Here is an 8,010-nt window from a genome sequence, read left to right as displayed (position 1 = left end):
TTCACTGTCAGTATAATCTGGGGGAGTTTTGTGACTCCTGTTTCTCCATTTGGCATTAAGAGTTAATTATCCTACTTTGTTCATATATATAATATCTATAGTCATGGCTGTACACATGTACACATGTATGAGCTATATATCATGTATATACACATGTATATGATATAGACTATTAAATTATGCAAGTGTACTGATATATATAAATTAAAACACAATTAAAAGTTCAATTATCCATTAAAGTTCACTTCAGAAAAGTACACGTTTGTTCCCTTGATGTTCTTTCAGGTTTGCCTGTGGAGATATTTTTGCTTCTTTTTAGCCTCAAAGCAGCCCTCAAAACAAACAAAACCTCCTTCAGTTTTAGGGACCAAGAAAGTTCACAGTGCACAGCGCACTGAACCCACCCCGCTGACCCAGCTCTGCTCTCAGTTCGCGGGGTGGGTGGTCCCAAGGCGTCTCCTCGCGCTCCCAACTGTCTCCTAGCCAAGCCAACTGTCATTATTTGGGCGACCATCCAGGACACCTAGCCATGCTGTGCTTTCTGCTTCTGCTCACAGGGCTCGTCGGGATCCAGACAGACTACAGTACGTAGAGAAAACCCTCTTATGTCATTTGGGGGACGTCAGCTTTCCTCTCGGTTTCCCTCTTGAAGGGCTGGATTACTCCTGGGGCAGTGCTTTCTTGTGGAGACTCCAACTATAAAAGCCTGAGCCCACCCCTACGTTGTCACCTTCCCAAGTTAAAAGCAACATCGGATGCATGGTGGGGGGTGGGGGTGAGGGGTGGAGGGTGGGGGGGGTAGGGAGGGGAAGCGGGCTTTCCTGTTGGTCTTGCAGCCATGAGAAAGAAGGAAAATGCCATGGTTTTTGTAGCTTCATTCTGGTTGCATATATCTGAAGAGGTGTAAACCTATAAACCCCAAAGTCATATGTAGTGTTGTGTTGTTAACCAATGTTAATTCTGTAAAGATGATACCATTTTTAAAAAATGTTTGAAAATAAAATTTGATTACCCAGCTAGTTTTCCCCATATTAATAAAAAACTCAGGAATAAAAGAACCATTTATGATAACAGTTCCAGTAATGATTATTCAATCTTTTTTTAATACTTTTTTTAAATTGTAGTAACTTTGCATTTTAGCAAAGTAAGTTATTGGTGTGTATCATTGAAAATCAACATTTGTATATACTACATTAAGTTAATCATGCAAAAGTCCAGTTCACAATATGGGAACTTTGTCTATAGAATCGAATGCAAATGTTACAGTTATTTTAAAAGTAGAATTTATAAAGAAAAAAATTAAAACTGCTTGTATATTTCATAATCGAGGGTCAAATGATATTCTTTAACTGAAACATTGCATAATAAATACAAGGATTCCAACTCCTTTAAAAAAAATTAGAGTTTATTTTATCCTGCTCTGCAAGTTTTGACCTTCTGGACTTTGTAGTAGGACGGTCAAAAAAACCTGAATTTTTGTGCAAAAATCCTTTGGCCTCTTGCCTCAGGGTAACTACAATCTGCTTATTGAACAATATTCCTAAAGCAGAATACCTATTTTGTAGTTTTAGAAAGAACTGGGGATCAAAGTTACTTTAAAAAGATATAAATAAAGAAGTGGTATGTAGAATACTGTGGTATTAGAAGAGAAAATATTGAAGGAGGTTATGAGGTGTTAAGAGTTGCTATAATAAAATATTTTGCACCTTGCAGATTCTGAAAGACTACGTGTGCAAATTATGATTCCAAAGAAAATAAGGTCTATGACAACTGGAGGAGTTGAATCACATGTAATTAAACCCTAACATTTTCACACTCTAAAATCACATTACAGTTTTGTATCTAAGAAGTTATATCCATGTACACTTGCTACATTTTATATTTATACCCAATGGAAAAGCCCTTTGAAAATGAACCAAAATTAAAAATGTTTCATAGGAGTATGGTGCAATGATGTTATGATGTTTATTATCAAAATCCAAAATTCCATCTTCTAAATGTTTCCTTCTTAAGTGTCTTCAAATATTGACCAGATCCATCTAGAGATTTTCTTCTCACTCACCTACATATGGGAAATTTTTTGCTGTTTTTTGTCGTAAGCTATGGCTTCTTTACATGGAATGACACTCATTTGATTTAATGAAATGCTGTATGAATTTCTTTTGTATCTTCATTGCTAGTATGATATTCATTAAGTCTCCATGTTATTTTGGTTCATGATATTGTTCTTGAAATTAATTTAAAAATTTAATCTTTTTTCATTAATTCTTAGGAATATTTCTAAAGAAGTGAAATGTATTTTTTAAACACCATACCTACCTTAATTTTTTTTTGGCTCAGTAGATATTCTGGTAATTTATATACAAATATCTCATTAGCAACCCTCAATTTAATACAGGGATTACAAGCTTAAATAGAATGCATATTTTGAAAGGAGTGCTTATTTATATAAACTTCAAATTCAATCTAAATAGTAAAAAATATGTGAAATTTTAACAGTATAAGAGATTTTTTTTTAAAGATTTATTTATTTATTCATTTGTTTGTTTGTTTTTGTTTGTTTGTTTATACAAGCACTGGGTACAGTCAGAAATGGATTGGAAGACCCAATAATATAAAGATATTGACTCACCCAATCTTTATATACAAAATTATTCATTTGCTAGATAATATTTATTAATCTTAAATATTTTTCTTATAAAATATTTTAATATCAAATTTCATAGAAATGAACCAACACTGAATAAGTTTTCTATGTTTTACAATAATAGAGTACCTAAGATAATAGTTTTCCTAACATTCTTCTCACTTTTCCTTTTTAATATACTCTCCTGCCAGCTATCCTACAACATTACAATTGATGGGAAAATATACACCCTGAACTTAATGCAAAAGTAGGTGATCTACATTTTTACATTTCTTTGTTACAATAATTTACAATTATTGGCTATGACTATTATTATAGTATGCATTTTTAATATATAGTTTATAATTATTATTTATAATTATCCAGAATGAAATTATTTTGTATGTGTAAATGTTTCTAGGCATATTTGTGGTTTATTTGTCTCATATTTTATGCTTTAAAACCCCTCTTAATGCACAGGTAGGCCAACTGTTTTTTCTCTATGAAGTAACTATATAAGACATTTATACTTTTTAAAGAGACACTTCTAATAGCCAGCACTATTTACAATTAGCCAAGTTAGCACAATATCTAAGTGCCTAAGGACAGATGAGTGGATTAGGAAAATGCTACCCAACCATTAAAAAAGTATGAACTCACCATTCTTAATAACATAGAGGGAAATGTCAGGGATTATGCTAAGCAGAAATAAGTCCAAAAGAGAAAGGTAAATATCAGATGGCTTCACTTACATCTGGAATTTAGAGATACAAAACAAAGGGTTAGAGAAAAAAAAAACAAACCAAATCTTAGATATGAGACTATAAAATTGAGAATACCAAAGGAGGAAAAAGGTGGACAGTTAACAGGGAAAGGGAACCCCACGGACAATGGTGAAGGACTTGGTGGTGATTGTGATGTGGTAACAAATCTGAAGAGGTGTGAAATTATATCTTTATATTATATGTGGCATTGAAAACCAGTGTTACCTCAATAAAAGAAGAAAAAAAAAAATCTCAGTTATATTGTTTTCATACAAGACTAATAATAGTATAATAAATAAGTAGATTATAAAATGTTAGATGGTAATATATGCTTAAGCAAAGAAATAAAACAAAGCAAGAATTAATGTTTGGAATGCCTGTACTTTGATAATTGGGAAAGTTGCACATTTGTATAAAGTTGTGATGACATCTCACTGAGAAGTTAGTTTATAAGTAAAGACTTGAAAAAGTTGAGAAATTGAATCATTTTAAAGAAATACTAGGCTGTGGGAACAACTTGTGCAAACACCCTGAGGCAAAAGCTTTCCAGCAATGCTTACAAAACAGCTAGGAGAACAGTCTGACAGTGAAGTAAGTGAAGAGAGGTTTAGCAACTAGATTTTTTTTAAAGTGAAATTAGAACAGGATTTACCTGTTGAGAGGCTCTATCCCTCTATTATTCCCTTACTCTTTTACTCTGCCTCCTTACTTGTAGTAAAGTGTATATATATATATATATATTCAAAAAAGAGCTTAGGAAAATATTTTCCATTAAGTACTTTTTCCCCTGTTTTTGCAGAACATTTTTACCTCACAATTTTTAGAGTTTATGCTTATAATGGCTCAGGAAGTAAGAAACCTTTTGAACAACAGTTTCAGGTATAGATTTTGCTGTTTTACCTTTGTCACATGAATTTCTGTGATCACCTTAACTTAGGGTCCACACATTACTAAAGCACAAAGAATCAGAGTTGTGTGTTTGTGTTGATTTTTTTTTTTAGCACAATTCAACAATTTCATGCATATTTAGGATTATATTAAATGTTTTTAAATTTGAAACATCTGGAACTTTCATAATGCCTATAATTGTTAAAATAATGAAGTACGCATAGATTGCAGGGATCCCACCAAGCCTGAGATAATGTTTTTCCCATTTATCTTTACCCTACCCTTTGCATATTGTTATTTTTTTTCATTTACATTTCTGATTTTCATGTAGTAAATCAAACAATACTTTGAAATTAAAGTACTTTTATACAAACTAAGCTTTTAACAGAAGAAATAGATATGTTGCGATACTTTAAATTTTGCCCAATAGAGTAGGCAAATATATGGGAGTCATCTCCATAAATATATAAATAATATATACTGTCAATCAGTGTTATCATTTATATATGTGTACATGTGACATGTACTTGTGAATGTGTATGTGAGAGAGTGAGAGAAAGAGACAGAGACAGAGTTAGAATTGGAGAGACAGAAATACACAGGACAACTTAAGGACACAAAAACATTGATTCAAAAGAGCACCTGTACACCTATGTTTATTGCAGCACTATTTACAATAGGTAAAACCTGGAAACAACCCAAATGCCAGAAAATAGATGACTGGATCAAGAAGATGTGGTATATATACACAATGGAATATTATTCAGCAATCAAAAAAGATAAACTCATGTCATTCACAGCAACATGGATGGAGCTAGAAGGAATTATGCTCAGTGAAATAAGCCAGAAAAAAAGAAAATATTAAGATGGTTTCACTTATAACAAGAATATAGGGGAACCAAATAAGACATCAGTGTAAAAAAAAAATAGTAACAGTACAAAACACAACAAAGCAAAAACAGACAATTACAAATCAGACATACTACAGGGGAGGAGGAGGAGAGGGATCAGAGGGAGTAAGGAGGAAACAGGAGACTGTGGTGATGGTGCATGGGTGCCTTGGGGAAGGAAATTCTATGGGGACTCAATCTGAGGGGGTGGGGGAAAGAAAATATCATTTAAAAATACCAAAATTAAAAATTAAAAAAAATTCTTCTCAATAATTGGTAGAGGAGATGGTCACTTAGCAAAAGATTTACAACTTAGATGGAACTATCAATTTTACAATTATTTGTAGAAGACTGTACATAATAGTCACAACATACATTTTCTTTTCCAGTACAAATAAAGCTTTAAATAAGATATGATAAAGTAAAGCTGTGCAAGAAATGATAATGATAAAAATAAGATAAATGATGAGAGAAGGAAATTATAAAACAATAATAACATACTTTTATCCCTTATGAAAATTTTATCCTATGCTGACCTAAAAATAGTTTATTGATTCCCAGTTTTTCCAATCAACCTATTTATGATGTAAATACAACTTATAAATTTTCAAATAATCAAAAACATTATCTCCAGATAATAAAATTCACATTTAGAAGGAAGTATAATAAGCCTTGCAGAAAAGTAAAGGTATTTTACTTTGATCTTATAAAGTGTGATTAATACAGATGAAGAGCTGTTTGAGTATTTGAGGGGAAATATGAAATAATCCAATATGATGATATGTCAGTGACATTTTTTAATAAGTTAAGAGACTGTTTTGGTCTGTGTCTAATTAACATAAGAAATAAATCCATTATTTGAATAGAGGAAGTTTAATATAAAGAATTTTAGGCTATAATAGAAATTTGAATAAATAATATGAAGTAAAGTGAAATCTGAAGAACATAGGAGTTCCAGATATAAGAAACAACCAGTGACACAGAACTAGGATAACAAAGACAGTCTAGAGGGAGAGGGTGTGAGAGGAGAACATAGCAGACTATGGTGGAGGATTATGGATGCTTTGACGAGTGTGGTAAGGTAACATATCCATGAAGAGGCATGAACCTGTACCACATCAAATACTGTGTTGTAAACCATTCCGTCTTCTCATGGTCTCCACCCTTACTGGTAACACATCAGTACTATCTGGCAAGGGAAAAATAATTAAGTGGCCCAGATTAATTTGCACAAAGCAGGCATGTGGTTAATTTGAACTGAGTAGCATCAATAACTAACATTTTACAACTTTGACTACTCAGTTTCGTTTGACTACTTAGCACTCTCCTATCCACGTTTAAACTACGGTAAAACAACAAGATCACCTTACATTTCTATATGTGTTCGTTGGCTATATGGAAACCATACCTTACAAATAATCTCATTAAAATATCATCCCAGACTTGCAGCTTAATGTCTTTCAAATACCATGGTAAGTATTTAGTAGCCTACTATTCTTTTTCAATTAGGCCAACTGCTACTGGACAATAATGGATGTGATAAAAACTGTTCATTTCAAACACATAAATCCATTGCTGTACTTCATTGCTGACAAAGAGATTCCTGCGTCACACAGCATGGGATCACTGACTGACTATGAATCTGAATGATTAGATTTCCTGGATGATTAAATGTATAATCTACATTTACTTTAGTTAAAGCCTCTGTTGTTTCCCTGGGCAGAAAAGCAAGGAGCCCTTATCTCTTGACTGCATTGACTTGGAACTCAGCCACAACAAGAAGTATCTGGAGGAAGCAGGATGAGAAATGTGAACATCTTGCTCCTCCCAATGAGAATTCCTGGCTGCACCAAGTCTAGAATATTTCACTAAGCTTGTAGGGGTGGAGGAAGGGACAAAAGTGTAGTTTTTACTTAAATATCATAACTCTCATTTTTGCCTATTTTCATAATTTTTCTTGAATAGCTATTTATTCATTTCTCTTTGACTCATTTATCCTTAAGACCATTTCCGAGGAATTTAATAGTTGTTCACCTGAAATTTTCATCCATTTCATTTGGAGCAGATCTGTGGAACTCCTCATGCTGTTATATCAGAAAGTCAATTTTAGATATCTTAATTTTTGAAAAATAATTTCCCTCAATATATAATACTGCATACCAGGACATTTTTCTTCTCAGCCTTTTCTTTTCTTTTATGTCATTGTTTCCTAGTCTCCTGACACACATATATGTGTATACATGTATACCTATTATGCACATGTATACATGCATGTACACAGATAGGTATATATGTTTATATATGTGCATGTATACACATATGTATATAATGGGCAATGATACTTAATATGTGTATGATGAAAAGTATCATTATTCCTCTGAATGTTATGATTGTTATGCATGCATTGCTCTAGGTGAAGATTTTCTCTTCATGTCTGGTTTTCATCGAGACATGAAGTATGATGAGTATCTTCATGGTGAGTATCTAATATTCTGTGCAACAAGCAAAAAAGTAATAATGAGAATAAGTAAAGGCTATTCAGATCTTGCCATAGCAAAAGGAGACAGTCACTATCACTTGCATTTTTGCAGATAGTCAAAGGCAGACAGAAGAGTACGAAGTTGTATATAGAAGAAAAAGAGAAGACTTTCGCCTTTGATTGGCGCTTGTTGGCATAAGAAAGCTTTATGTGGGCTAACTGGAAGTGAAATATTCTGTCATATTTAGGAGTAAATATTAGGAGTGCTTTCTCTGGTTGATCCTAATTTAGAAGCAGGGGCAAATAGGTAAGCTCACAGTTTTTAATCAAGTTATACCGTTTGTTACTATACTTATATATATT

At 32.7% G+C, this 8,010-nt stretch overlaps 1 long non-coding RNA gene across 2 annotated transcripts; it reads left to right on the top strand.

Moving 5' to 3' along the window:
* The first annotated feature begins 458 nt into the window (after nucleotides 1-458).
* LOC119256540 (uncharacterized) lies at nucleotides 459-7,785 on the top strand. 2 transcript variants are annotated; one of them, XR_005127821.2, is made up of 4 exons: nucleotides 459-584; nucleotides 1,714-1,790; nucleotides 2,839-2,894; nucleotides 7,760-7,785. It is a non-coding gene; the product is annotated as an uncharacterized LOC119256540 (long non-coding RNA). The 2 variants fall into 2 exon arrangements; XR_005127819.2 differs by lacking the exon at nucleotides 7,760-7,785 and adding an exon at nucleotides 4,190-4,210 and having other exon boundaries at nucleotides 460-584.
* Nucleotides 7,786-8,010: the final 225 nt, after the last annotated feature.

Source organism: Talpa occidentalis, unplaced genomic scaffold (assembly GCF_014898055.3).
Source record: "Talpa occidentalis isolate TD23 unplaced genomic scaffold, MPIMG_talOcc4v2.1 talOcc4.306, whole genome shotgun sequence".
NCBI lineage: Eukaryota > Metazoa > Chordata > Mammalia > Eulipotyphla > Talpidae > Talpa > Talpa occidentalis.
Note: the sequence above shows the minus strand (reverse complement) of the source record. Positions and strands in the feature narration are given on the sequence as shown.